We start from the raw sequence: 26,338 nt of genomic DNA on the forward strand, positions 1-26,338 counted from the left end.
GTTACCTTGCAAGATTCCTTTATAGCCAGCTCTATTGGTATTGACAATTTTTGTTAGGGCAGGGGGCCGCTGCTGGCTCCTCTGTCACTTCCTCCTGCTTTAACAGGTAAATACAGGGCACAGGGTGGCTTCAAAAGAAAGAGACAAAAGTAAAACAGAGAGGGAGGGAGAGTGGAACAGGACTGTGTGGACTGGCCCAGATGGAAGATATACAGGTTCGAGACAGTGAATAGATTCAGGAGCTGTTTTTTTTATTATGGAAAGCAAAAAAGTATATTATGTAATCACAGTCTGTTCCATCAGGTCTCCTCTAATCGTGCTACAGGCTATTGTTCCCCATGCACTGGTGCCTCCCTTCCCATGTTCTCAATACTCCACCCTCCCAGCTTCTCAGGCTTCAGATGTCCCTCAAAGGCAAACAATAAAAAAAAGAAATGGCTGTCAGACCAGACAGTGACCTGATATTGTGTACCTTTCACCATCTCCCAGTGAAAAGTAAGTGGTGGCATGTTCTTATTCCCCACTCTCCCATGCAGAGTGCCCTCCACTCATGTAGCATGCTTTTAAACGGTGTCCCCTCCCTCCCATATTACCTGACCTTCCCTCCCCTCCTGAACCCCCCCACTTCGGAGGTCTCTGCATCCCCTCCCACCATCTCCATATTAAGGCCCTCCTGCCCACAAGACTTTCCAAGGGCTGGAACCCTCCTGAGCAGAGGGAATCACCGCATCCGCCTGCTTTCCTGTTCGGCGTAGCTCGTATGCCGTGTCTGCTGTTCTCGGATCAGCTGCACTTGAAGGACCCACTTCTTCCGGGGTCCTTGACGGTGATGGGTTCTCGGCATCTTCTTCCTCTGTTTCCTCGTCCATGTCCTGCCTCTTCCATCCACCTGACTCTGATGTCTCTCCTCCCCCTGACTCTGTCTCGCTCGCCTTTGTCCCATCCTGTAGGGGACATGATGATGTCAGCAGTGCAGACTAGACTCCAGCTACTGTCAGTTCTGACCTCTACTTCCCCATGAAGAGGAGAAGGAAGAGCCACCACCAGACTACATTGCCTCCTCTCCTGGAGTGGACGTTTGGGCCATTCCGTTAGAGGACATCTTGAGAGAAAAGTCCATGTTGATTTGCAGCTTCCCCAGCACACGAAAAGCCTGAAATGACAAGGGTTTTAAGGCCAAAAACCAATTAAATACCTTGGGATTACAGTCTTTATGTCGAGAGAGCCAAGTAAGGGGGGCATGTATAGTCCATAAGATGAAGGTATGGCCCAACAAATAATACTGTAGAGCTTCCATTGCCCATATAATTGCAAGGCATTCTTTTTCTATTGTTGACAACTGCACTTCTCTCGGAAACAATTTTGACTCAAGTAAAGGACTGGCGTCAAATCACCGTGGTGGTCAGGTTGTAATAATATTGCTCTTAGACCACGGGCTGAAGCATCCGTCTGTAATATGAAAGTTTTCTCAAAGTAAAGGCAGATTAACAAGGTGGCTTGACACAGAGCTTCTTTGAGGCATGAAAAACTTCGCTCTTGTGATGTGTCCCATAGGAGTTGCCTGTTAACGAACTTGGGGCAGATTTACAAGCCCCTTGCGACACATTTACTCCTACGTTGCGTCACTTCTGTGACGTAGCGGTGGCGCATACCATGCGCCATGTTGCGCATTATTTACAACTTGACGCATCTAGGTAGATGCGTCACGTTGTAAAGCCCTGCGCCACATTAAACCTGCGTTAGGTTTAATGTATGCAGGGTGGGCGTTCCGTCGGAAAAAGCCTCGGAAAAGTGACGCAGTGAAATCTTAAAGATTTCACTGAGTCACTTTTCCGGCGCCGCTGCGTCAAAACCCTGCGCCTGCTTGAAGCAGGCATAAGGCGTGACGCAGCATGTTAGGTATGGGCAGCCCCTGAGCATTGCTGGAGTTGCGTCGCGCTTGCGACACGACTCCAGCAATGCGCCGCCCTTACGCCATCAGATGCGTCACGCATCTGTTTATCCTTGCTCTACAATGCGCCGCATTGTAAATGCGGTGTATCTGTGGTGTCGCAAGGGTAAACTTGCGTGACGCATCTTACCTGAGGCATCCCTGCTGATATGCAGGAATGCGCCAGTCCTCGTAAATCTGCCCCCTTCTTTGTTAAAAGGTTGGTGAGAGGGCTTACGATTTCTGAGAATTGATGAATGAACAGCCAATAGTAACCCACCAACCCCAGAAAGGACCATACTTTCCTGTTTGCGGAAGGATGGGGAATCTTCTTGATTGCCTCAGTTTATCTGTTTGAGGTTATATAGTTTCTGCCTTTACCGTATAGCCCAAATACTTAAGGTGGTCAGTAGCAAAGACGGTTTTCTTTGGATTTAAAGTTAAACCGGCTTGATGTAGAGTGTTCATGAAATTGGTCAGGTGTTGCATGTGTGTGTCCCAATTGGGGCTGTGTATCACAATATCGTCCAGGTAAGCACCGGCATAAACTTGATGAGGTCTCAACAGTACATCCATCAATCTCTGAAAGGTTGCGGGTGCCCCATGGAGACCAAAGGGGAGGACCTTAAACTGGTAAAGACCAGAGGGAGTAGCAAAGGCCGTTTTCTCTTGTGCAGAGGGGGAAAATGGTATCTGTCAGTAAACCTTGGTAAGGTCAATAGTGGTCATGACCCAGGCTTTTCCCAGTCTTTCTATCAACTCATCCACCCTGGGCATGGGATAACTATCGAACTGGGAGATGACATTCAATTGTCGGAAGTCTATGCAAAAACGCAGACTGCCATCCCCTTTCGGAAAAGTCACCACCAGGGAGCACCATTCACTCTGGAATGATTCCATAATGTCTGCTTGTAAGATGACTTCTATCTCTTTTTCTACGGCTTGTCTACAGGCTGCCGGAATTCGGTAGGGACGTAGCTTGATGGGCCTATGCCCATCAGTGAGGATGTTATGAGACACCAGGTTCAGACAGCCTGGTTTGGGGGCCAACAGTCCCAGAAATTGATTTAGTAGGGCCCTTATCTGATGATGCTGTTCCATTTTTAAGGTGGGGCCTGTCTGTATCGGATGTTTTAGGGTCTCTAATAAGGGGAAGACAGTTTGAGTCTACAAGTCCATCGGTTTGAGGATGATAAACTGCTGTATGTATTTGTCGGATGCCCAACAAGCTACAGATTTGGGCCTTCTGACATGACATAAAAGGTGTCCCTTGCTCAGTTAGTAGTTCACAAGGGAACCCCAAGCGAGAAAAAAAATAGATAATTGCCTGAGTGACTGCCGAAGTAGTCGTGCTGGTTAGGGGTATTGGCTCTGGGTGGTATAGTCCACCAACAGTAGTATGTATTGGTGCCTTCTGGAGATGGGGCTTAAGAGGCCGACCAGGTCCATCCCCACCCTTTGAAATGGAACGTCTTTAAAAGGGAGGGGTGCAAAGGGGCTCTTGGGAGTCCTGAGGGGTTAACCAGTTGACACCGGGGACTGGCGGTGCAGAAACGGAAGACTTCCTTATACACCCCTGCCCAAAAGAATCTCTCTATTATATACTTTAGGGTATGTTCATGCCCATAGTGACCTCCTCCTGCTTGGATGTATGCTAAATGGAGCAACTGCTCACGAAAAGCTTGGGGAGCCAGTAGTTTTTCTGTGGTTTTGTCTTTAACCTGAGTCAACTTGTACATGATAACCCTTTTAACGCAAAAAAAAGAGCCTTCCTTCTCAGGTTCGTCATCTACCACTTGTTCTCATGCATGGAGTAAGGAGCTGTCCAGAAACTTCGTACCGGAGTCTGAGATTGGTCTAAGGAGGAAAATAACCATGAGTTGGTTGAGTATCTAACCTATAGGCCTTTCTTTCCCTTCGTTTCTCACTCCGAGGTTTCGCTATCTTCTTTTTGGGGGAGCCCAGCTCTGTATTACTGAAGCCAGCTTCCTCAAGCCAATCCGTCTGTTTAGGGGAAGCGGCTATACAAGCTAGATACTTCTTTAAGTGGGGCAGATCCTGACCTAAAAGAACCTTGTCAGCCAAATCTGGAACAACCCCTAAGGTGCATAACTGGGAGTCCACCTCCACTTCAAGGATCACCTCCGCAAGAGGATAGTTTTTTTTTATCTCCATGAATACATGTGATTTGGATGTATTCCCCTTGCTTGAGCTGGAAACAGGGTATCAACGCAGCATTGACAATGGTATGTTGACACCCAGTATCTAAAAAGACCTTCCTATAAATAAATGCCCGTTTCATAGATAATGTAGCCTCCACCTGACAGAAACACCCGGCCTGTACTGTAGCCTATTTCCATGGCTAAAGCTTCGACGAAGCTTGTGGGGACAATTATGGGCTATATGGCCCCATTCGGCACAATTGTAACATTAGGGTCCCATTGACTGACTCACCTCCCACCCGTGGATGACTTAACTAGGGGTTTCAGTGGAGGGATACTTCTGTTCTCCTCCGCGATTGCCTGAATTCAAGGGAGAGGTGGTTTCACTGTTGGGGTGTGCTGCTTGGTATTGGGTGCTTTAAACTCGGGGGATCTCTGAAAGGCACAGGCCAACTCTACCGCAGTATGGATGGTTAAGTGGGGGTGTTGTCTCACTCGAAACCTGGTATTCAATGGTAACGCCACCAAATATTGCTCCAGACAAACTAACTTGGTGATTTCTTTGGCTGTGTTAAAGCCTGGTCATAGTCACCTATTTCCCAGGTCTCGAATGGAGTAATACAGGGCCCGCGGGTTATGCCCTGGACTCCATTTCTCTTTTTAAAAACATGCCCTGTAATACTCTTGGTCACACCCCAGTCTCTCCCGAATAGCCTTTTTTATGTCATCATTCGACATGACACCAGCTGGATTGGCCACATGGTAGGCTGCCTGCAATTCCCCTGATAATAAAGGGGCAATATATTCGCCCCACCTCTCCTGGGGCCACCTGGTGGTGGTAGCAACTCTCTCAAAGTTCACAAAGAAGTCATCAGGATCCTCCCCCTCCTAATATCTATGTAAAACAGTCCCAGGGACATTAGTATGTACACATGCGCTATTAATGGCGTCTGTGAGATGCAGTATAGCAGTGTCTTGTACTTTTTAATTAGACGTAAGTAAAGCGATCTGCTCCTTAAGGGCTGTCTGGAACGCTTCACGCTCTACTCGAGCAGTCTTAGCCTGTTGTTCCATTACCAGATGTAAGTGGCTCTGCCTCTCGGCTAGTTGGGCCACCATTGCCTCCATGGTAATGGGTTGGGTCATGATATCAGACCCAAGAATCCCAATTCTGAGGTCACTGTGGACTCGCCCAGGCAGAGGATAGACAGGCTTGAGACAGTGAATAGGTTCAGGATTTAGTTATTTTTATTATGGAAGATAAAAAAATATATAATGTAGTCACAGACTGTCCCGTTAGGTCTCTTCTAATCGTGCGACAGGCTCTTGTTCCCCATGAACTGGTGTCTCCCTTCCCGTGTTCTCAATACTCCAGCCTTCCAGTTTCACAGGCTTCAGACATCACTCAAAGGCAAACCATAAAAAAAAGTAATGGCTGTAAGACCGGATGTTGAGCTGGTTGCTTGTACCTTTCACCATCTCCCTGTGAAAAATAAGCGAATGTGTGTGATCTTCTCTCCCTCTTATTCCTCACTCTCCCATGCTCTTACACAGTGTCTTCTCCCTCTCGTTTTTAACTTGCCTCCCCTCCCGAACCTCTGCACTCTGGAGGTCTCTGCACTCCCTCCCACCATCTCTGTATTATGGCCCTCCCAACCCACAATACTTGCCTAGGGCTGCAGCTCTTCTGGGCCGCAGTAGAGGGATTCACTGTGTCCGCCTGCTTTCCTGGTCGGCATAGCTCTTCTGCGATGTCCGCTGTTCTCGGGTCTTCAAGGACCCACTTCTTCTGGGGACCCTGTCGGTGATGTGTTCTTGTGTCTTCTTCCTCTGTTTCCTCGTCCGTGTCCTCCTGCCACTTCCATCCACCTGACTCCAACGTCTCTCCTCCCCCTGACGCTGTCTCAGCTCGCCATGTGTCCCATTCTATAGGGGACGTGATGATGTCAACAGTGCAGACTAGACCGCAGTTACTGTCAGTTCTGGCCTCGACTTCCCCATGAAGAGGAGAAGGAAGAGCCACCACCAGACCACAGACTGGTTTGAACATTTTTGCCAGGGCTGGTTTTTATTCCCAGTCTGTCCCTGCACAGCACTCCCTACTCACCTGTTGATAGAATTTATAATTTATTACAGGAACCTTAAATACTGAATCCCCTATTATGAAAAACAATCAAATGAGGCAGTGTCCTAAATTTTACATCATCAGTTTTTTTCCACTTACACACACATATTTGTGTTTTAAAGCAAGAGTTTAAGGAAACCTGATAAGATTGCCCTTCACTCTTAAGTGTCTAATATAATATATTAGTTTTTTAAAGCAAGATGTGCCATTGTCATGTGCAGCAGCAAATGGAAAAAATGATGGACGTAATGCTGAACAATGCATACATTCACCCCCAGTCACAAGGATCTGGGTTTAATCCATCGTTCTTTTGCTCACCATGCCACCACAGTTTGGACCCAGCCATATCAAATCAGTCTTGGCCCTGTGCCTCATGGGAACAGTCCAGCCCGAACTGCCAAGCCAGGTCCTTCCTCTACTTGAAACAAGCATCCTGGGACCGGTTTCGGGGCATCACCCCATATCAGCCAGGCTAGCTTGAATCCAGTGGCACAGTAAGCACAGGACCCATAATTATCTTATACAGCACCAGGATCAAGCTATGATAATCTTCACCTGCCAGTAAGATGTACATGACTTTAATTCCAACTCCGCAGCAGTTCGGCTCGTCTTCAAATTTATGAAAGAAGATATACTTGATTTTATTTTATCTTTATGTTCTCATTATATTTGAGACAATTGCACTCTGCTTCCCGTATGTGAACTTAAATTAGGAAATCAGTTGTGCAATCCAAATATATATTATAACCAAAAAAAAAGACACAACAAAGAATACAAAAATGAGACTACATTTAAGTGATGCCCCATTTAACCCAAGCAGTGTGATCCAGGGTAAGCCATTCTATCTCCCTGTTCCCTTGTTTCATTGTATTTAGAGTAAATGAACACCAGAAATAACATGCACTTGAAATGCCCATAATTTGGGCTTCAGCTACATATCTATTGACTTTACTAATTCTTGCGTCTTTTGATATATTTAATATTAGTTTATTGTGCCAAGAAAGCAACATGTTGGACATCTTGGAATGGTAAACTAATGTATAACAAACAAAAAGAATTCTAAGATCACAGTCCATGCTTTCACAAGCCTACAGAAACTCGGCTGGCCATCTTCTTTTATTTTTTATTATACCTTGTCAAAAAAATCTAAAAAAACAGTCCATGCTATATTAGAATATGGTTTGGTAAAGTATAAAAAAAAACAGTCAAAGATGTCGTGCATGTGTGCCCAAGTATGCACATTCACAGGAAGACTTCTTAGAATAGTTTCAAAGCCCATTTAAATATGTGCCCACACAGGATTCAACACACTGCAAGTCAGTGGCGGCTTCTCCGCTATGGCGGGTGAGCGTTGCCCCACTACCTTTAAGCAATAAAAGAATAATGACTTAGAATTATTATTATTTTATGTTTCGTGTCCTGCTACTTTGCGGGTGGGCTTTGCATACGGGGCTGCTCTGCTCTCAGAGGAGGGCAGGGGAGGAGTGGTTTGCCCACTCCTAAGTGCGCAATGACTGTTTGGTCGGCCCTCTTGGGCTGCCCAAACCAGTCATGCGCACTTTCCCCGTTCTCCATGCGGACTGCATTACAGCCTACGTGGAGAACATGCCCACCCCTCCAGCCCCTGGCTGAGTGCCATGTCATGGCGCTCAGACCAATCACAATGCTGCATTGCAGCATTGTGATTGGCTTAGAGGAGGGAGCCAGGCTGCCTGCTTCCTGTGCTTGGATTCGGAGGCAGATGAGCAGGAGCAGAGACACGGGGCCAGGCACTATTTTTATTGCACCCCTGCAACCCCCTGTGACACCCCCCAAACCCCTCCACGGCCCCCCCGTGACCCCCCGCACCTACCTGCCACCATCAAGCCATGCCGGCTGCCACTGCTGCAAATGGCAGCAAGAGCCTGGTTGCAGTGTCTGTGGAGATGTTGGGCCCTCACAAGACAAAAAGATAAAACTTTATTAAGAGGAACATTTTTTTTTTCCTAAAACTGGACATATAGGCCCACCAGTCCCTTACACTGAAGGTGACTACTGTTCTGTCACATAGGCACACTGGGCCTGATTCACAGAACTAACTTAAGACAAAATCCTAAACTTACTACCATTTTGGTATTCACAGAAGGCACTTACTCATTTCGGTATTCACAGAAGTTAGGAGTCCTAACTTTAGGACTCCTAAATGCCTTCTGTGAATACCGAAAGCCTTAAAATTAGGATTTTTCTCAGTTTAGTAGTAGTAAAGTTATGAGTCCTAACTTTAGGACTCCTAAATGCCTTCTGTGAATACCGAAAGTCTTAAAATTAGGATTTTTCTCAATTTAGTAGTAGTAAAGTTAGGACTCCTAACTTTAGGACTCCTAAACTGAGAAAAATCCTAATTTTAAGACTTTCGGTATTCACAGAAGGCATTTAGGAGTCCTAAAGTTAGGACTCCTAACTTCTGTGAATACCGAAGTGAGTAAGTGTCTTCTGTGAATACCAAAATGAGTAAGTGCATTCTGTGAATACGAAAATGGTAGTAAGTTTAGGATTTTGTCTTAAGTTAGTTCTGTGAATCGGGCCCACTGTGCACAGGCAAAATACCATCACTCACATATTAAGTGGATTGGGCCAAAGTCTTACACTGTATGCTGTGTTGGGCAGAAGCAAACTGTGAATGACACTACAACAGACTAAAGGAGGAAGGAGTTAGACCTAAAAACAACAAAGAATGGCTATAACTAATTTCATATACCCTTCTGGTACCTTAGTGATTGATGTGGGCGTTTTCACCACTTGAATTGTGAAGTCTTTCAAAATACCTACACATTCAGCAAAATGAAGTACGTGGTGAAGGCTGAAAACAAAAACCTGACTACACATTCAGCGGTGCAAATAGCATTGTAGAAGGATTGTTGTTGCTTGTTTTGGTAAGACTACACATAGCAATGCGAAAGTCACAATGAACCAATCTTTGGGGCTTATTTATGAGACCCTCGCACCGCCAGTACATCACTTTTTGTGAAGCACCGGCAGCGTAAAATATAGTCCACACTGCTACATATTTACAAAATGACGCATCTAAGCAGATGCGTCACTTTGTAAACCCCTGCACTACATTATACCTGCGTCAGGTATAATGTAATCAGGGTGGACGTTCCCCCACAAAAAAGGTTCTTAAATAGTGGCGCAGTGAAATCTTTCAGATTTCACCACGCCAATTCTAGGATGCCACTGCTTCAAATCCTTACGCCTGCCTCACAGCAGGCGCAAGACTCACGCAGGCCCTTTCACATGGGGCCTGCCCCATGTGAAAGGAAGCATTGCTGGAGTTGCGCCTGTTTAAAGACACACTCCAGAAATGTGCCTATTTTGATCATACAGATACGTCAGGAATGCTGAAGTATCTGTAAATCCTTAGGACATGGAACGCCATACAGTAAATACTGCTCATCCATGGTGTTGCAAGGATGACACTATACAAAGTGTTGCATCACTGGTTTCCCCCGGCGTTGCGATGCTTTTCATAAATGAGGCCCTTTTTATGTAAAGAGGTGTGCTCATTTTAAAAGCGCACCTTCTGTACTCTGGTTCAGCGCAGCCACAAAGATAGTTCACTGAAGTAGTGCATGTTACAGAACATTTTCATTAACCAGTAATATGTTTTGTGCTGTGTGGCCACTATATATTTAAACGAAAAGTCAGGTGGCTGTTTTGCTTCTATCTTAATCCCTCATGAAAACGTCACTGATTCCCTAGTGGTAGTGAATGGCCTACCCTGTAAAAAGTCAGAGCACAGACAGACCACACGTTGAAATATATTTTACTTTCAGATATTCCAAAATTTATTTTCAAAAACAACTTTCTGTTGAAAGGTTACACTTCATATTTTATCCATCTACTAGTTTTCAACCCCTATTGGTGTGTGGGAACGCCCTATTAAAGAGCTGACCTTTCCTTTGGTAAAATTCAGAGACCAGATCCTCCCTTGTAGGTCGAGCCTGGGCAGAGCATGCGCTGCTCTGCGAGGCATGCTGTATTCAAGTAGGGACTTGAAGTTCCCATCCACTCTCCGCCCATATTTTTCATTGGCTTGAGTCTTTGTCCATTGAAAACTGTGGCTGTTCATTGGTCAATAGGCATAGTAGTCCCTCCTCAGCACTTCATTGTCTCATTTTGTAACCTCCCATGGTGACACCCCATGTTACATGTATTTTTACTCAGTAGGCTTTAATTACAGCCTCCGATCACTATTCTCTCAAATAGCTTTGTCCTTCCTGCGACAAGTTCTCTCCTAATGCTTTTTTAAAATTTCTATAGCATGGGCGCGAATACATTTACAATGCAATAGGTCTTGCATTTGCAAGAGTTAAAGCTATTGGCATTGTACATGTCAATGCCTTTTAATTGTCTTGACATTTGTCACAATGCATACAGTGGGATTCACAGGTGTCAACATCTCTCACCTCATGCTGGAGTGCTGGAGTATCATCCCGCCTCTTAGGGAGCTCTTCTATTGTAATGCATAATGGACTTCATTAAATCTCCAAAAGTGCGTTCAGCACCACAGTTTTGTCACATACAATCCTTTACCCCACTTTGGGGCATATTATCAAGCACGGCGTTAAAATGATCGCCGCTTTAGCGTCAGACAACTGCCGCTAAAGCGGCAATAATGGGCTTGATAATATGGCGCAGAGAAATCCAATAGAAGCCCATGTTGTCACCACAACATGGGCTTCTATGGGAATTCTCAAGGGCATATTATCAAGCCCATTATCGCCGCTTTAGCGGCAGTTTTCTGCTGCTAAAGCGGCGATCATTTTAACGCCGTTTCTTGATAATATGCCCCTTGATTTCTATAGAGCAACACCAAATTTTGTGCTCCTTCTACCGAGGACCAGGATTTACACACATGTATTGCTGTCCTTCCACTGTCACAATGGCCAGTAACTGATAGCTTAGGCGACTGCTTACTTACTGGAGCCATACCTTGTCCCACTATCACCAGTACTGATTTTGAACCCAACGTTTATTTGCATCACTGCTCGCCATCAGTGATGGCCTTTGAAATAAGGACAACGTCTCCATTTTAGAGTGGCCCCGATTCATTATTACCTATGAACAACAGGACGACTCATTGACTTGCTATAATGTATAGCACACACTAAAACAATAATGCTTTGAACGGTATCTGCAGGGTAAAAAAAATATACTTCTTTATTTTTGTAAATTGCCAGAGATGGCAGGCGTCCGACATGGTTCTAGGGGTTGTGGATATGAGAACAGCCGTTTCATGTGTGACACCTAAGGCTTTCGCAGTCACAACTCTTCCTCAGCACCAGTACTTAGGGGTATATTAACAAGGGCTTTATCTCCGCTTATTTGGCTTTAAAAGCCAAAGAAGCGGAGATAAAAATATCGCCCTATCAACAACAGGGTGCTAACATGCAAAATCGCATGTTAGCACCCTTTTTCACTACGCTTCCCTTTGCATCTCTAATGAGATGCAAAGTGGGCGTTCCAGAGCAAAATAATAGGAGAAATGTCGCTAAGCGACATTTCTCCTATTATCAAGCTTCACGCTAACCCTGTTAGAGACAAAAAAAGCAGCGCTAACCACGGTTAACGCTGCTTTTTTACGTCTGCTAATTTTCAGAATTAGCCATGTAATCCAATGGGAGGTGGATTACATGGCTAAATCCACCATGGGCTATCAACAAGTATATCCCTATCCTTGTAGTTTTATCGCTGCATTACCAGTGATAACCTCCCACAATGATGCTATCGCTGGATTTTTTATCTCCGAGGCGGTTAGCGTTGTTAATAACGCGATAACCAGGCGATATTATCCAGTGATAGAGGGCGTAAAAAAATTAACGCTTAGCGCCCTTAGCGTTAATTTTCCCTGTTCCTTGTTAATATGCCCCACAATTTGTAAAAACAATAAGTGCCAGGGCTCTCGTCAGGAGGCTACTGCAGCTTGCACCACACATTGCCCCTGCCATGCTTCCAATGATAGTAACAACACAACTACTAACCATTATACACTCACAAGTGTGTCAATTCGGATTATTTCAGGCCTCCAAAGCAATAAGAATGGCTTGAGCGGCAGTGATAGCCATTGTTGGTGTATATTGAATTGATAATTAACTGTTGTAGTCATCTCTCAAATAGCCAGACAGTGCCACCTTGTGGCACACTGTCACAAGCGCTGGTGTTGACATGCAAGTGCTGGTGCCAGCATTGGAAACCACCAGCTCAAATTAAGCACTGCTCATCACATCCCTTCAGTGGTAGCTGGCCCTTTACTGCTCTCCTTGTAACTACTGCTCCCCCACATCTCCCCTGAGTAACAGTAGAGTAGCAAATACATTGGGGGTTGCTCCAGTAGTAGCTTGGTCACCTGTTTACTGTGTGCTCAAAACATCCACTTGTCCAATAAGGCACATGTTCAGTTTGTATTCTCTGTGGATATCGCGCCATAGTGTAGGCGCTTGTCGTCTTTCTACTCAAGACACCCGCATCTCTATTAAGGCACCTGTTTAATATGCTCTACCATTCTTAACTCAAGATGGACTTTACAACAGGACATTAAAAGTGGCCTAAGTCCAGAGCCAGAAGGATACAGAAAACTGTGGCATCTCTCCCAAGCTCCTAGTGCATCACTACTCTTTGCCAGGGGTTGCTGCTGCAATCAAAACAGCAGCTTCATTTCATGTGACCTATATTAAACATTCTCTAAGATTATTATGGCGCTCACTTCTCTTGCTATAAACAAAGGCACTTAGCAAAGACAATGACTCTTTGTACATTTTTAGAACATAGGACAAAAAAGCATTTATCCTCACAAGAAGTCATTGTCAAAGTCGGTCTGTGTTCCAAAACTGCACAAGTGGTTTGTGGTGGCTGGTGCATAGGGGCGCAGGGGCACCGCATCTCAAGCACCAGTTTAGCACAGGAAGAGACGCTGTTCAGCTTCGAGAAACAGAAAATGTAAACAGGCGAACTGATAATTCTGTCAGGGGGCATATTAGCAAGGAGGGCGTTAACATTATCGCCGGTTTAGAGGCAGAAAACTGCCGCTAAACCAGCGATAATGGGCTTGATAATATGCCGTAGAGAATTCCAATAGAAGCCCATGTTCACACCAGAACATGGGCTTCTATGGGAATTCCATAGAGCATATTATCAAGCCCATTATCGCCGCTTTAGCAGCAGTTTTCTGCCGCTAAACCGGCGATAATTTTTAACGCCGTCCTTGATAATATGCCCCTTAGTTCGGGTGTTTACCCAACAGAGGATTGCTATGTGTTCTGTTATATTCACTTAGGAAGCGCAACAAATCATACCCGTTGGTATAGCTCAGCGCTAGGCTTTTCCAGACAATACAACCCATTTGTAAAATAGCCAGGTTTTTAAAAGTCTCCTAAATCGGGTGAAGTCCGTACAATTCCGCATAACTTCAGGAAGTTGATTCCTGACCCTAGGAGCAGTATAGGAAAAAGCCTTGCCTCTATACCTTGAAGCACGAATCCGAGGGGTCACTAGAAATGTCTTGTCACAAGACCTTAGGGGCATATTATCAAGAAACGACGTTAAAATTATCGCTGCTTTGGCGGCAGAAAACTGCCGCTAAAGTGGCGATAATGGGCTTGATAATATGCCCTTGAGAATTCCCATAGAAGCCCATGTTCTGGTGTCAACATGGGCTTCTATTGGAATTCTCTGCGGCATATTATCAAGCCCATTATCGCCGCTGTAGCGGCAGTTTTCTGCCGCTAAAGCGGCAATAATTTTAACGCCGTGCTTGATAATATGCCCCTTTGTTTGTGCTGCTTACAGCACAAAGGGGAATATTTACAAGGAAGTGGTGGAGCGTGGCATAAGATTACTTGGCTTAACGCTGCGCTCCGCCACTTCTGAAACTCAGGGCTACACCGTATTTACAAAAATACGGTGCACCCTTGCATTTCCACCTGCTTTGGCGCTAATTTAGCAGGAACGCCCACCACAACACCCATTGTCCGCCCCTTTCATGCTAAGTATAGCGTGATAGGGGGGCCTTATTCACAAGGCAACGTTAAGCTACGTTAAGTGGCTTAACTCCGCCTTGTGAATAAGCCGAAGCCCCTATTGCCACCACAACATCAAGAAAAGTGACGTTGTGGTGGCGATAGAGGCTTGTAAATATGCCTCATAGTGTGCATGTCAGAAGCACAGGAAAGGGACATCACCAGGCCTTCCTTGTCTGTGCATTTCTGAGGGGCGCTTTTCATTAGTGCTCCTCTCAGACGTCCACAATCCATAGACATGCTGTACATGCCTTGTGCAGTGCAGCATGTCTAAAGATACGAGCTTGCACGGGCGGTACTGCAAAATCACCCTAAACCCTACCAGTAGTTAGGATAGAGAAGGGCTAAAGAAGAAGGGTCAATCCCTTGCTCTATCCTGAATTCTAATAGGCTGTCAGCGGGTTCTTCAAGCTAACGGAGAGATTTGTGGAGCCTACCGCCGGCAGAAAGCAGAGATGAGCCATGCAGAGTTCATATGTGAAGTGTTCTAGCCATAAGATGAAATAAAAGAGGGGGGCTTCCTGGGAGTAGAGTACATGAGGGATGGAGTGCATGATGATGAGCGTGCTATTGAATTTCAGGCCAAGGCCCCGCATTCATTTCTGCTCATGAATGATGAAAGGCTGACTCATCTCACCACAAGTTTTAAACCAAGTAAAGCCGACTTGATCAGCAAGCCATCAACACACTGTTCTGTCGGTCTAGCACGAAGGAAACCAGGCAGTTGGCTGCAAAAGTGACTCTTTGTACACAGCCTAAGTGGGTTGCCATCTGACTGCTATTTTACCAGCATTGGTGGTATTTTAAGATCTGATTTGGTGTGGGCAGATCTTGCGGAGTTTGCACCTCACTGAAATTCATGGAGTAATATAAAAACTCACCGAGATTCTATGGCGTTCCACTAATGGGCGGAAAATATGCAGCTCACATTGCAATTTAATGACAGTAATGTGAGCAGCACTAAACACCAGTGCGAATGGCACCACGAATTGCTCAAGAGCGAGTGTCCATTCTAGTTGATTTTGCTGCCGCTTGAGTAGAAAATCTATTTATGTGGCAGCAAATATACTCAAACGGCAGCCCTCTGACCGCAACTGCTCACGACCTCCCACGAATCGCGCTAAGGGATGCCAAATCTCACTCCCCAGCTCGCATTTTCTGGAGCCTCAGAGGAGAAAAATTCTACCATGCGATTGGCAGAATATGGCCAGAACTCTGCGTTAAAGAGTAACAATGAGTGACCAAAATTCCGCCATTTCCGAAGGCGGAACTAAACATTTCACCCAGCTCTCGTTCTTACAGGACTGCCCTGTAGTTAGAAACAAAACAAGGTAAAAAACACAATTTTGGGGTTTATTTCCATGCTTAAATGTTGTCTATGATTTCCTTCACAGACTAAGGTGCATGGTTGGGTATTATTTTTTTATGATATTGCTTCTTGGGAAAAAATATGATTTTCTCTCTTGTTGGGGCAGCAGACACTTCTTGGATGACAGGAACTTGCTCTCTGCAAGGCATCCCTATCACCCTTTCCCTTTGGGAGCTTCACTTGGTACAAAGTGCACAGTTTGGTGCAGGGGTCACCAATAAATAGTTAGGAATCTACTATTAGCTCATCCTCATACTGGAAGTAGCTCTCAGAAGTGAAGTCTAACCCAGTACTTTATTCAGAGGGTCTGGGCACCTTAAAAAAGGCTGCACTAATTATCTTCAGACCTTTGGAGGGCAGAAGCCCAACCGATGAAATAGTCTCACATTAACAAAAACACATTGGGGCCGATTACGATGGCGGTCGGAGTTCCTCCGACCACTAGTCGGATGCTTTCCGACCACTGTTGGAGGCTTTCTCACCGACACAGTCAGTTTGTGGTCTGACCACCCGATTATGATGTCGGTGATCAGAATGCAAACTGGCCGGTTATTCCGACGCAGTTCCAGTCTGCTCTCGGAGTCTTCCAGCTAATCGGAACCGCACCATAATTCCGTTTTGATGGTGTTTCTGCCATCGGGATTATGATGTCGGTTTCCGACAGCCTTTCCGTGTTGGGTTTCCGACACATAAAGGCTGTCGGAAAATGACTTTGGGGACCCTAGCAGGGCCCCCTTGCCTCTGCGGCCTACTGTGGGGGTCGAGGGGGTACATAGGGTACCCCCCTGTAAATCCCTGCACTGTGTGGCAGGCGCCATGAGGTGCCTGCCACAGGGAGCAGGGTTTTTTAACACACCCCCATTTCTCCATGGAAGCCTGTATTATAGACAGTTTATGGCCGTAACACAAGCTCCTATAGAGAAAAGGGAGTATGCGACTGAAATGTGTTCAGTCGCATCGTAATCAGGCTGTCGGAACCGCTGACCTGAGGTCGGTCGGTCCCGAGACCGGGACGGTGTCGGTCGGACGCAACTCCAACCAACATCATAATAAGCTCCATTGTGTCAAACTATGGAAATTGTATCACAAACACACTCTCAACCTAGGAAAGTCACATTGAGATTGGTCATGTTGCAGGCCCCAGTTTTCCAGTCACAGTTTCTGTGCATGTGAACAGTGGGCCAAGAAGAAAAGAGTACCATTAATAGAAAAAGTGGGTTCACTAGAGCTTGGAACTGCTGTAGCCAGAGCAAACATGTGGCTGTGCAATAGTAATAGTTATATTTAGCTTATTTTGTTATTTGCGTTGTCTAAACATGGCATATTGGCAACTATTTTGGGAATATTTTAAGTATGCGTTACCTATCTGTGGCCATTTCTTTCATAATGATCATTTGATAGAAGAACATGTTTATATTCATAAACTGGTCTGCTGACTTTTGAAGACAAAATTGTTGCTTTACCCAAAAATATTTCAAGCAAATATTTAAATTATAATTCGTGTTGAGTTGGATGTCATACTGTTCTTCTTGCATTAGTTACATGGAGACATTTCATGTTTATATAGCTCTTGATAACTCAGTTAATAACCCAGTCAATAACCCAGTCTTATGCTTTGAGGTGGTCACTACTGTATACTGCTGTAAAAAATTTGAGTCCGCATTTATCAGCAGATGGTTCATATATGGTAACAGGAAGTGAGAAAGGCCCTCAACCATCCTACAGCAACTGCTGAATTGTTGGCCAAGATGACATAATCCCTGCAAATGAAAAACTGACTGGGTCTTACTCTTTATGTCACCATGATAGAAAGGCTGCCCACATATCTTGGGCTTTTACCATTGGACGGGGTCCCAAGTCCAACCTGCTTTTCTTCTCCAGTGACTTAAGCCATCCCCTGCCCGTCGGGGGCGGGCTGTATTCACATTGTACATACCTCCATCCCTGGCACAAGAATCAAGAAAAAGGCAAGTTTACTATAGGATGAGTGAAAGATGCAACAAACATGGAGTCCAAGCCAAATAAAAATAAGTAAAAGCTTGCCTTAATTTTCAAGGCCAAAAAAACTCTAATAACATACCACTTACTTTTTCCCAATAGTTAGCAAGCATTGGGGACGACAAGAACATGTGAACTTCGTAGGCACCCATTTCCACACATCTTTTACAGCCTTTTACGAACCAAATCAACTTACTCGCAGGGATGTAGATTCTGTGAAAGGTATAAAATGCTTCTTCATTAAGGTAGCAGGTCTGATGGTGTAATAAGGAAGATTTAAAGATACTTGCCATAAGTTTGTTTGGTCAGACGTTGGCAGGTATCCTTCCCAGGACTGCAGCAAGGTCTTCAATTTATTATTGGCTGCCTTTATTAACTCCCAGTACCATATAGATACATCCTTCTTTAGGGGGGACAGACCCTTTATTCATTCTTCAAATTCCCACTTCTCACCCCTTAACCCTTTTTTTTGTAGATCAGCATGATGTTAGCTGAAAAACATTGAAACTGGGAATGGACCCCTTTGTGGCCTCAACTAATGCCTTCCGTGATTTTAGGTGTGACTTTCTTTGCAGTTAGACCCAACATACTAGACTCGCCTGTCTTAGTGAGAGGCTAAGTATATCTTCTAAGAATGCTGGCGTACCGCAGGAATTCTTCAAATTGTAGCGGACATCTAGAGATCCTCACAACACTTTCAAACATACCTTTTAAAAACATTTGGGGTCACCATAGTTATGCAGAAAGTTTTTGGGATCCAAAGTACTTAAAAGTGAGGAGAGTACCTGTTGTAATCTTGGTATGCTCTGCCCCCCCCCTTTTTTCCCTGCCCGGTTGGTACCTTCCCCTGGTTGGTTATGAACGTTCTATGCAGCCTCCCTGAGGCACTTACTGTGAGAGAAATGTGTGGACCAGTTGGTGATGCGTAATAAACGTTGTTCTCACCTGAGTATATTCTTCATTTCACAACACTGGCGACGAACACTGCGTGGGGGCAGTGCATCACCATCCCCAGCTTGAAGCAATTCTTCGTCCATCCGCTCCTTGCTTTCTGCCTTCTTGATTCTTCTCATCTTCTATCAGGACTCAGTCAGTCTGGCGCTATTCAAGTGAGTGTTGGGTTTGGAGGCTGTGTGGCAGCGTACGACTTCCAGGAACTTTTCGCCTCGCCTGTTGTCAAGTAGCAGGAGTGTGTCATCTGGCATTTTTATGCCTGTCTGTACTGCTGGTTGTCCCTTCTACCCCTGCCACTCTCAGCCTTTCATGCCGGCGCTGCCGTTGCTTCCTTCACACTGCGGGGTGGTGTAAGGGTGATCGCATATTGCGCTTTACCGTGTTCGATCTGTGGGGCTATTGCGGCTGACTGCGACTTTTCCTCAAACTGTTCACAGCCTTTCAGTCCGGCGCTGCCGCTGCTCTCGCTCCCTCACGCTGCTGTGGGGCGTATGGGTGATTGCTGTGGTGTCCTTCACCGGGTTTCCATCAAAGGGCTATCGCGGCTGGCGCCTTACGCCGCTACGCCTCCAGAAATTTTCCTCAGCTTGTTGTCGAAGCGCTCTTGTTCTCCTCACCGAGGCTGATTTCCGGGGTCTCACGTCGTGTAAGAGAGGATATCGAGTGGTCTGCCGTCCGCGACTCTCCGTATCCTTTGTGTCCTGAGGAGACCTTCGTCAAGTGAGCGCCCCCGGTGGTTTTGCTGTTGATTTCAGCTGTTTCCAGTCAGGAAATAGATTGAGGAAATTACTTCAGTTTCGAGTATTCAGATTCCACATAATTGTGTTTAACGCTGATGGGCACAGCTGTCAGCCTGTCTTTCATCAAGGGGTGCTGGTCTTTTTGGGCAGATTCCAGTCAGAAAGTTTTTTCAAAAGTATATCTGTTATTCTGTACTTACATTTCTTCAACGCTGATGGGCACAGCTTTCCGCCTGCTTTTATAAAAGTGCATTCAACGTGCTCTGGTGATCACTCTGTACACTGACAGGCACAGTTTGTTTTTGGTCAACGCTGATGGGCACAGCTTATTAGCCTGTCATGGGATTTTCTTTCTCCGGAATTACATTATATTGTGTTTGCATTACACACTGTCCTTGTATTGCTGATTTATCGCATGTATAATTGCAATCGTTTTCTTTGTGTCATTCCTGCTTATCTAGTGTGTAATTTTCTACGAGTTGTTTTTGTCAATTTTCCACTTTGTGGGTTGGGGTGTTGTCCAGTCAGTAATGGCGGCATTAAACATGGCGTTACCTCCCTCTTTCCTCAATGAAGAAGGGGATCCTGCCATATGTTGGAGAGATTGGAGGGTCATTTTTGAGTCATATCTAGTGGCGATAGGAGGAGAAAAGTTTTCTAACTTCAGAAAACAACATATTTTGCTACATAATCTAGGTATAGAGGGGAGGAAGATTTATAATAATCTGGAAGGACCTGATACAGAGGATGAAGGAGGTAGTGAAGGAGATTTCAATGTGTATTTGGCTACCATGAATAAGTTGGAGAAACAATTTGGGAAAGCAATAAATGTGGTATTGGAAAGACATAAATTTTTCTCAAGGGTTCAAGGCAAGAGTGAAAAGGTAAAATCATACATTGCTGCTCTTAAGGGGTTATCCAATACGTGTGAGTTCGAAGGGTTAACTGACTCCCTTATCAGAGACCAGTTGGTCAGGTGTACTAATAACCATAAAATTCAGGAGAAATTGTTGACAGGTAATCCAGATTTGAAACAAGCAGTGGACATAGCATTAAGTATTTGAGCACACGGCGGAGTGCATAAAAGAGATTAATGTGGGGGATGATACTAAAACTAAATGTCATGAAGTTAATGCTATTGTCAAGCAAGAGAGGTCTAAAGAAAAGGATGTTAAACTTAAAAATATGAGCACCTCAAGTGTCAAATTTAAGTGTTACAGGTGTGGTAATCCCGCACATTTGGCTAATAGTCCAGCTTGCCCGGCGAGGGGTGCTACATGTCATAACTGTGGCAAGAAAGGACACATAGCCAGAGTGTGTAATAATAATTCTATGACAGTCTCCTTAGTGGATTCAGAAAATGTACCAGAGGATGTTAAGTTCACTTTTCAGGTAGTAGACAAGGACAGTACCGTTAACTTTCCGGAATGCACTATCACAGTTGACAATAAGTTGATAAATGTCCTTGCTGATTCATGTTCCCCATATACGTTGTTAGATGGTAAAGTGTTCGAAGGGTTATTTCCTAACAAAGTAGGAACTCTGGAAAAAGCTGACATAAAACTTAGAGGGTATGGGGGAGACCCTATCTCATTGTTATGTATGACCACCATGAGGATTGAGTATAAAGGTAGAAGCACAGTGGGGAAAATTTATGTATCAGAGAAAGGATCCAACTTAATTGGATGGAGACATCAAAAAGATCTAGGGATGAAGCTTGATCCTAACAGCACTGACCAAGTTCTTTTAGTGGATAGATCGGTGTGTGGTCAATCCATCTGTGAAGAATTTCCAGAGGTGTTCACTAACAAATTGGGCCAACTCAAGAACTACCAACATTGCATAAAATTAAAAGACAAGGCCAAAGCCATTGCACATAAAGTGAGGCCTATCCCTCATTTAATGCATGAACCTTTACAAAAAGAATTAGACAGACTGCTGGGGTTAGGGGTCATAGAACCCATTGAATGTTCCCAATGGTTGTCTCCAATTGTTATCACGTCCAAGGCGGCCAGCAAGGACATTAGGCTTTGCATTGACCTTAGGGACTTAAACAAAGAAATTTGGGTAGATAGGCATCCGCTACCCAGAATACATGAAATTCTAACTTTAATCAAAGACGCCAGTCTGTTTAGTGTCCTTGACTTATCATCAGCATACCACCAGGTTGAGTTACACCCGGAATGCAGACATCTGACCTCGTTTGTAACTCCGTTAGGGGCATTTCAGTACCGCCGTATGCCGTTTGGGTTGGCCTCGGCAGCAGCTGCATTTCAAAGAATCATGCAGCATGTACTCAAGGAGGCCCCTGGCACGATGTGCTTTCAGGACGATATCTTGATATTTGGGAAGGATGAACTTGAACACAATGACAGGTTGAGAAGTACCCTTACCAAATTGAGCCAAGCAGGTCTCACATTAAAAAGAGACAAATGCCAAATAGGGGTAAAGTCCGTAGAGTATTTAGGACACACCATCTCCAATGAAGGTATCAAACCTAAAATGAATTTAGTGGAGGCAATACAGGAAGCTACGGCCCCCACTAACGTTGAAGAAGTAAAGTCCTTTTTAGGGTTAGCTGAGTACTACTCTAAGTTTATTCAAAACTATGCAGGAAGGGTAGAACCGTTAAGGAATCTTCTCAAAAGTAAAGTGCCGTTTATATGGGAGGAGAATTGTAAGCGAGCTTTTGCTGACATAAAAGATTGCATTACCCGAGCTCCTTTCTTGGGTAGATTTGATCCTACCAAAACTACGTACCTTTCCACGGATGCCAGTAATAAAGGGTTGGGAGCCAGCCTTACTCAAAAAACAGGAAATACTGAACAAGTGATAGCATTTGCATCCAGAACACTAAAAGGTGCGGAACAAAACTACTCGGTCATCGAGAAAGAAGCGCTAGCTTGTTATTGGGCTGCTAACCATTTCAAGTTTTTTCTGTGGGGGATACCGTTTACCATCAAAACGGATCACAAGCCACTTATGTATGTATTCACGACCAAGGGGTCTACTAGGCTAACCCCAAGGATAGCTAAGTGGATGATAGGTTTGGAAGGGTTCAACTTCAGGGTAGAGTACGTACCTGGGAGAACAAATGTAATTGCTGACTTCCTGTCTCGTTCCCCTTTACAAGTCAACGATGATGGTAAGGAGGAGGAAAGTGATGTGATTGTATTAGAAGTAACAGGTTTGACTAAGGAAGAGTGGGAAGAACAAAATGATCTAGACGAAACTTTGAAAACTGTAAAAGAATGCATCCACAACGGTTGGCCAGAGCAAAAGAGCAGGTTGTCTGACATGGTGGGGAAATTCTGGGAAGTTAGACATGAAATGGTTGAAATCAATGGAACTATACATAGGGGGGAGAAAATTGTACCCCCTGAAGGTATGAGGAGAAAAATTATTTCCCTAGCCCATGTGGGTCATCTAGGGAGGAGTTTAACTAAGAATAGAGTAAGAGAAGGTTACTGGTGGCCCAGCATGGACAAGGAAGTAGAGGAAATTGTGAAAAACTGTGAAGACTGTGCTAGGAGTGACAAGACTCTGTCTGCTAGGAAACCTCCTTTATCACCCGTGGAAGTTCCTGATCGTCCCTGGGCCAAACTGGCATTAGACATTATAGGACCGTTAAACTCAAGACAAGCCTCGGACCGCTTTATACTGGTCCTCATAGACTATCACTCAAGATGGGTGGTAACCAAATGGGTGAATATGATTGATACTAAAGTCTTGATCCAGTTCTTAAAGGACACTTTCTATGAAGAAGGTATTCCGGATGCCATTGTAACTGACAATGGAGTCCAGTTTACCTCAGAGTTGATGAAGGAATTTTTGGCTGGCCTACGCATCAACCATTTGAAAACAGCTTTGTATTGTCCGAGAGCAAATGGTCTTGTGGAGCGTATGAACAGAGTCATCAAAGAATGCATACAAAGAGCAGAGGCCACTGGCATTCCAACCAAACAAGCTCTACAAGAAATGATATGGTCGTACCGGACGGCACCCAACACCATCACTCATGTTTCTCCTTTTGTATCTTTGAAAGGAAGGAAGCCTAAGACCATTCTCACAGCAGGATGGTTGTGTAAGACCTACAACTGCGAGATAGACAGGTCGAACATTGCAAGGCAAATTGAGAAACAACAGGAAAAGTACAAGTTGAGATATGATTTGAAACAAAGCGTCAAAGTACCGTCAATGGTGTCAGGTGATTGGGTTCGGATAGACTTACCACCTGCCAGAAGGAGGAATGCTTCTAGGTTCTCTGAGCCTATCAAAATAGCAAGTGTTGGAAGGAACGTGGTCCATTTGGATAATGGACAAACATGGGGTATGGACAAAGTGGTAAAATGTGGCCCTCCAACAAAAGAAGGAGGTACTCATGCACCGTTGACTAGGAACCACGACCTGGTTCGTAGTTCTACAAGGAACACTACTAGTCCGGTGTGGCACAAAGACTATGTGATTCCTTAGATTTCAGCTCTAATTCTGTTGCTGCATTTATGGTTGCCCAGGGAGATGTGTTGTAATCTTGGTATGCTCTGCCCCCCCCCCTTTTTTCCCTGCCCGGTTGGTACCTTCCCCTGGTTGGTTATGAACGTTCTATGCAGCCTCCCTGAGGCACTTACTGTGAGAGAAATGTGTGGACCAGTTGGTGATGCGTAATAAACGTTGTTCTCACCTGAGTATATTCTTCATTTCACAACAGTACCCTTTTTCTCCATGAATTGTTGGCCCTAGACAACAGTATTTTACTATTTTTAAATTGAAAAACAAGAAAATATATCTACATGTCCGGGAGGGGAATGCCGCTTTCCTTGTGTCTTCTCCTCAGTTTCTTCCAACTAAGTCTGTTCCCTTTATATGCCCACATAAAGCTACTCAATCAACTCTAAATCTTTACAATGATATCTTTCAGGAAGTACAGAGGCATATTGTCTGACAAGAATGTCAGCTTTCGGAATATTACTATTTTATTCAAATTTGTACATCCATATGTTGTCAGAAGAAGATGCTTCATTCTATTAGGTAATTCCCTAATTTCCCGCATCTCAATTTTTGACACGTACTCAAAGTTATCTGTGACTGTAATGCCCAAATATCTAATACTGGATTACATGTTACACCTGTAAGTTGTCAGGTTTCACCCCATGATCTTTGTTTTTGACTTATTTATTTCATACCCTAAAAATACTCTTCCATGATTTACTTCATTTGGGTCACAGTTATGCCGGGGTCTTTAGTGTTGAGCACAGTATCATTGTCATATAAGGCTATCTTATTTTCAAAATCCAGGGTCTGAAATGTTATGATCCTTTTGACCCTTCTTGCCATGTGCAATTTTGTAATTCCTTTCTACCAGGGGTAAGAGAAGACCAAATGACTCCAAAACCTCCAACAGATCAGCCCAGCACACCCTATCAAAGGCCTTAGTTGCATCAATTGTAACTATTGCTAATGGATCATAGTTTGAAGTAGCAAGGTCTAGTGAGGATATTAATAAGTGTAGAGGTCATGCATTTGTCTGCCTGAAACCCTTTCTGATTTAAATGGATGGTCTTTCCTGCTATCACTGTTAGTCTTCTAGCTAGTATACCCAAATGAATTTCATAATCATGGTTGAGTAGTTGGGGGGCGTGGCTTGCCTGACTCTAGGATGGCCGCAGCCTAAGAGGGCTCCGGTCGTCGCCTTAACTATCCTGAAATAATTAGCGCCTTCTGCTCACCTGATCACCGAAAAATTGTGGGTGCCGGCATCGGAGGCAGCGGTGACCACTCGATGAAAGTTTGGAGGTCCCACGATCCCTGGCGGCAGACTTGCAGGTTGATGCACATTCGCGCATGCCCTGAAGTCTCCAGTGGCCATTTCGCAGGCTACGAAGCTGCGTGGTTTAGGATGTGCTGTGCAGAGCTGGCCCCCTGCATTCAATGGTGACGCTTTGTACTTTGGCCGGTCGCGCTGCGCACGATTCTGTGAGGCGGTGTCTGTGACGGTGCGAGAGCTGCCCTTGCCTGTGGTTGCGGGATCAGCGGGGCAGAGAGCTTGATCTGCTGGGCCCGGATGCTCTGTGTCGCACGGCTTTAGCTTCGCTGGGGCCGACGAGCCCTCCTCTACCTTGAGGCGCGCTGGGGCCTCGACCAGCATTGACGGTGCTGGAATTCACCTAGGTGCCTTCCTGTGTAACAACGGCTGGGCATGGAGCAGCTCATCTGATCCTGCTGGGAGGCTCAGCATTGCTTGTTCTCATGGGACTGCTGAAGCTGGACTATTCAGTGCGTGGCAGTGACCACGCTGATTACCCAGCAGGGAGTCGGGCCCCGTGAGCCAATCCCTCAGACTGCTTGTTGCCTGCGCTCGCCCCCTCCACATGTGGTCCAGCTAAGCGTGCACTGACTGGACTGCAGTGCCTCTGATGCCTGGGTGACACCTGGAACGTGTCTGAGCGGTAAGAGGGTAGGTGGGAGCTACACACTGTATTGAAGCAGGGGGAGTCCTACCTACCACTAAGCGTGCATGTAGCCATCGCTCTGGTGAGCCTGAGCCCACCTGGACTGGGAGTTAGCATTGCACTATCACTTTCACGTGTGCTCTGCCTGAAGGACATTACTCTGGGACTGGCTCTACCCACAGTGTTCCTCTGTTTGCGCTACCTCTGTCCATAGTAAGTTGGGGATCTGGTCGTCTGCTCGACGCGCTCCCTGTGGCTTTGAGGCATCCTGCTCCCCGGGTCCTACCCAGCTATCTGCACCACCTTTCCACACGTGTTCGAGGTGCCGTTATTTGCCCTACACGAGGCCTTCATAGGTAGGATGGGAAAACCTGACAAATCCCAGGCGAAATTTCACTTTGAAGGCCGCAAGTCATCCAGGCACCGTGAGGACGACCTTGACTCCACCGCCTCTGAGCCCCACGATGAATCTACCGCACCAGAGGGCGACATTCGCTGAATTCTTGGGGCTGTGCAGCGCAGTCTGGTGTCTATAGATGCCAAAATGGACACCC

The sequence above is a fragment of the Triturus cristatus genome, chromosome 5_1 (assembly GCF_964204655.1).
Source record: "Triturus cristatus chromosome 5_1, aTriCri1.1, whole genome shotgun sequence".
Lineage (NCBI taxonomy): Eukaryota > Metazoa > Chordata > Amphibia > Caudata > Salamandridae > Triturus > Triturus cristatus.